A 5651-nucleotide genomic window follows, 5' to 3' on the forward strand; every position below is an offset into this window, starting at 1 on the left:
GGTGGGGGGGGGTGGGAGGGAAATGGGCAGGAACCTTTTTGCTGGGATGGTCCAACCCTGAAGCTGTGCTGACCAGCACCATTGAATCAGGACCCTCTGGGAAACGGATCAGCAAAGGAATGAAGATTTCAAATGAGCTACAATGCAGATCTCACCCTGTCTGCTGGTGAGGATGATGAATAGTGTGCTCTTCAGAATATGCAACGTGCTGGAATTGTCAGTGTTGCTCTGCTGATTTATACCTGAGTGTTGGCATTTTTTATATTTTGTTATTGTTTTGCTTTTCGTGTGACTTGAAAGAGGAGTTTCCATTAAAAAAACCCCAACCTGTTAAAGTCTTCAATACTTGGCTGGCTGGTTTCTGAGTGGTGCTGCCTGAAGCAAGGAAGCAATGGTTTGCTTTCAAGACCATTCATTAGCAAGAAATGGTACTTTGGCCTTAGGCTGATGTTCTCTCACGTGTCTACTGCTCACAAAGGAAAAGGTGGCATTTCTAACACCCATCCTGGCAGTTTCAGCTGAAAATCTAGCTTGTTCCTTCCTCTTGTACATGATCACTGGTGATAAAGGTGCTGCTTTCTGTGGCACTTTGACAACTGACTCTGGTTGCACAGGTCAGTCCCTGCAGATCTAAGTGAACAGTGTTGCTGATGGCAGATAAAAGGGATCTGGAATTTAACATCTGCTCATCTTTTTGGATTGTTGCCTGCTTTTTAGAACAGCTCAGTATCAAAGTCTAATTTGCTCAGTAATAACTCTTTCAGCATCATCCACAGTGTGGACCACAGCCTGGGGTCTTTGTTCTGCTCAGAAACAAAACAAACCAACAAGCTCCAGTGGGAGACTTGCCTAAGTACAAGTAAGAAATGTCAGTGGTGCCCCACTTGCTTTTCACTGGATGTGCATTTATGTGTATGGGGATGAAGATAATTATCCTGGTCATCCACTTTTCAGCTGGTTTTCTCATCACTGAAGAGGAAAGATGACTCCTTTTCTTTATGCTTCATCCCCCTTGCTCTGGGGACCAGGATACTCAAGAACAGCCATGAAATCTGGAAGGGTGCATCACAATAACATCTTAATATCTCCAGTGCTTTTAAGCATGGTTAAAATCACTCATAAAAGTACAAACCCCTCAGAGTCTTCCAGCAGAAAGGAATTTTTCTGACCCTAAATCTGTATCTGTGACCAAAGAGCAAGACCAACCCAAAATTAAATGAGAAAGCATTACAAGAGAATGTAAAGAGCCCAGCTTCTTGCATCAGGGTCCTGCCCAGTCTCTTGCTTAATTAGGTGTCAGCACCCTTGGTCCTGAAGACCAGGCTGGGTGCTAAAACTGCTTCCCCACCTGCCCACCTTGGTTGCAGTGCTCAAAGGCAGGTCTGGAGGGGGACACAGGGTGGGCTACCTTGATGGAACTTCTCTCCCTGTGATTTAGGGAGGCATTTGAAAGCACAGTCCTTCCCTTAACATTCCTTGTCAGAGTCTGTAGGTGCCAAAATGGTGTGTGACAACCATCACAGCACTGGGGCACCTTCTCCAGGCTTCACCCTGACCCTCACTGGCCAAGGCTGCCCAAAAACCATGGGCTTTTTTCACCCATTATCATTAGCAGAAATGCTGAGTCCGCTTGGCTTCTAAACCAGAAGAAGGTTCTTCAACGTGATCCACCTAAATTGTGTTCAAAATCCTTTTCCATCTCTTGAAATGGCTCAAATTGTACCTCTAATTAAATCCTCACTAATCATGCTCTTGGCTGCTTAGTTACCACAGCAGGGTTAACCATTCCCCAAGCTTCCTGGTTGAATTGACTTGAATAATAGAGCTAAAGTCTGCTCAACACATCTCTGGCAGAGATGGGGTTTGTTTCAGTGTATGAGGAGTCAAGTCTTTGGGTCCACACTTGATCTTCTGAATGACCCTGATGTTTGGTGGCTCTCAGAGAACCAGACGCTCCTTCTGCTTCACGCAGGGTTTTCTCTCCAGGGATCAGAAGAGTTTTCCCTGAAAGCCTGGCTCAAAAAATCTGATAAAATGTATAGATTTATTGTGAGCTTCCAGCCAGGTCAGGGGCTGAGTTCTAGACAGGAAGTGGTTTTGGTTTGCTGAAATGTTAGATGGTTTGGCCAACACAAACTGAACACGAGCCTGTTAATAAACCAGACGATGGTGCCATCAATGCTGGTTTTGAGACTGATAAAAGACTCCTTTTAATATGCTACTGTTATTCTGTTTTGCCTTCTCTAAACTGATTTACAGATACGTGTCCCTCCAATCTAGGCTGAGAACCAATTTGCATAAATATGCTTAATGCTGCTCCACACATTGCTGCTTTTTTTTTTTTTACTTCCAATGCACAGAAGGAATGAGCAGGAATTCTTTAATGTAAAGAGTAGATCCAGTGATGATACCAGCAGGGGAAAAACAGGTATAGAAGAGGGACTTGACCAACTCAAGAAGCAGTAGCATTACATGGAGGTGGAGATGCCCTGGGACTCTGCAGCTGGAGCATGGCCAAAGTCACCAAAGAAGGGCAAGGAAGCTGGGGAAGGGGCTGGAGCACAAGTTTCCTGAGGAGCAGCTGAGGGAGCTGGGGGTGTCCAGCCTGGAGACAAGGAGGTGAGGGGAGACCTGCTGGCTCTGCAGCTGCCTGAGAGGAGGTTGGAGTGAGGAGGGTTGATTTCTTTTCCTGAGGAACAAGTGATAGAACGAGAGGAAATGGCCTCAGGTTGTGCCAGGGGAGGTTTAGATTGGATATTGGGAACAATTTCTTCCCTGAAAGGAGGAACACCCAGGGCAGGGGTGGAGTCCCCATCCCTGGAGGGGTTTCAAAGCCATGTAGATGTGGCACTGAGGGACATGGTTTAGTGGTGGCCTTGGCAGTGCTGAGTTAGTGGTTGGACTCAATGATCTTAAAGGTCTTTTCCAACCCAAATGGTTCTATGATTTTATTCTAGGACTCCAACGATGTCCATTAAATTACCTGACTGACTGTGGCTTCTTCCCCACATCTGACCTGGAGCAAAAACTCCAGTGGAAAAAGGGCTTTTTGCTTGGAGGGTTTGTATGGTGCTGTGAGAGCTTCTGCTTTCATTTCTTGTTCTTCTCTAGAAAAAGGTGCCCCTGCCTCCAGTTGGAGGACACATGGCTCTAATTCTTCTCTGAAAGAAGAAACAGCCAAATGCACTTCACTGGTCTCCTCGTTCCAGAGAAAGGGAAACTGAGGTACGAAAGGAAGGGAAATAACACATGGCATAGCATGGTTTCAAGCTGGAAGACTTTGATTGAGGCTGGAGATGAGGAGGAAATTGTTGGGTGTGAGGGGGGTGAGAGCCTGGCCCAGGCTGCCCAGGGAAGCTGTGGCTGCCCCATCCCTGGCAGTGTTGAAGGGCAGGTTGGATGGGGCTTGGAGCAGCCTGGGCTGCTGGGAGGTGTCCCTGCCCATGCAGGGGGTGGGACTGGATGAGCTTTAAGGTCCCTTCCAACCCAAGCCATTCTATGAAGGATCTAAGCAAAGCTCCAATGACTCCCAGTGGGTGATCCTCATGGCTGGGGAGATGGAGCCTTGCTCTGTGCCATTGCAGAACTATTTTGCTCTGTTGACACAGGGTGGCCCTCCCTGAGGCTACTTCCCTCAGCCTTGGGCTGGTCCCAATGAGACAATCTTGCAAACCCCAGTTCTGTGCTGTAAGTGCTCCTGGGCACCATTCACAGCTATTTAGTCAAACATCTGATAAACCAGTGGAGACACTGATGGGAAGTGTGTTCTGGTGAAGGGAACCAGCACAGGTTGCTCCAGCAATCCAGGCCACACCTTTTATAAGAGACTCTGACTCTCCTTAAACAGCACCAAGACTGGCAGAAAATAAAGTGTCAGTAAAGCCCAGGGAGTATCAGAAGCCTTTTTCTGGTCCTGGCTTCTTTCAGACTTTGAAATGGCATCTGGAAACCTGATGGAGATGCTGGCACCTTAGCAAAAATAATGCAATAGGAACAACAGTTCCCAAACCCATCATCCACTGTGGTGGAAAGGTCTCTCATACCCCAAGGTTATTCTGATGTCCATGAGTAGGTATAAATAGACCTTGAAGAGGGCAAAGACAGCAACTTGGCAGCATTCCCTGGCATCTCCTGGAGCTGATGTCAGCCAATGTGCTTCCTGGCCCTGGAATGGTGGAGGGAATCCTGGCTGATGGATGTGTGGCATTGCTCCAGGAGCCTGTCACTGTAGACTGCCCTGCACCACAGGGACCCTGCTGTCCTGCTTGGTTTTCTTGCTGCCTTGGTTCCTGCCAATTTGAGTGACTCCTACAAACCTTCCAGAATCCAGAGCCTGGAGCTTGGGACAGGCACCATTAGAACTGCATCAATCAAACATGATCAAAAAAGATGGGCTTTACTTTAGCTTTCCTGCAGACAGTTCATTAAGGTAATTACTCACTTGAATCAGTCAAATGAAGTCACTGCAACTGCTGTCCCCTGTGGTGAGCCCAGAGTGACAGAAGGTGGCTGTGTGGTGGTGCAGCAGCCCAAACCCTTTTGGTGCCATGTCCTCTCCATCTGAGCACTCATCCATCAAGCCAGACCCCCAGGGAGTCCCACTGAGCATCCTGCTCATCCCTGTGGATTTTTTGGTCACATGTATACGGGTGAAAGCTGTTTCACAAAGATGTTCCTCTTCCTGGGTGACCCCAGAGTGTTCATCCCTACATCCTCTACCCTGGGCACCATGCATGGCTTGCCTTGGTCCAGCTGCTCCCTTGGGTCATTCACCTTGGAGAAAAAGAGCTGCCCACTTGGTGACCTTCATCATTACAGATGATTTTATGCTGCTGTTTTATTTAAGCTGTTTAGTAGGACAGACCTAGGGACAGTGTTGTTGGTGGGACTGCACAGATGGAGAAGTCAAGGCATGGAAGGAGCTGCCCAAGCTCTGCAGGTGGCCAGGACAGCCAGGAAAAGAGCCCGGGAGGCAAATTCACTCCCAGGGGGAAGATGTGGGCAAGGTTAACATGGCAAATAAAAACTGATCCCTATGAAATGAATGTGACCCATAAAATACATAAACATTGCAAAGCCATAAACAGCATTTACTATTTACAGCATCAGACCACGAGGGTATTTGCCAGCCCTTTGCAACCTGAAGGATAAACAGCAGTTGTTTTGATCCCACCTTGTCAGAAGGGCTCTATCTGAAACCATTCACTTCTCCCCAGTTTTCCCACCCTTTGGATTGTGATGTTTTTATGCTCTGTACTGATCCTTCTGCTGTAAATGCAACTTAATAAAGCAGTGGTGCAGGAAATAGCCTTTCTGGGAATGAAGAAGGCTGATGACTCCTCCACCTTCTGTCACAAACTGAAGTAGAAACACCAAGGGGATAAAACACAAGAATTGGAGCTTTGACTAAATGGCAACTTTTGTCACCATTTCTCTGAGGATTTGAAAAATGGAGGCTCTGAATCCAGCTCAGAAACACCCACCTGGGAACACCAAGGGAAGCCTGAAAATGAGAAGAAAATCACGGGGCGTTTTGCTAAACCTTGGAGATTTCTGGTGGCTGGAGGGCAAGAAAGCTGTGTTTACTGCAATTAATAGGTTTGTTTAGAATCAAATAAAATCAACAGTAAATTACTCAGGGTTTGGCTGCT

This window comes from Chaetura pelagica, unplaced genomic scaffold (genome assembly GCF_000747805.2).
Source record: "Chaetura pelagica isolate M959 unplaced genomic scaffold, ChaPel_1.0 scaffold273, whole genome shotgun sequence".
Classification (NCBI taxonomy): Eukaryota; Metazoa; Chordata; class Aves; order Apodiformes; family Apodidae; genus Chaetura; species Chaetura pelagica.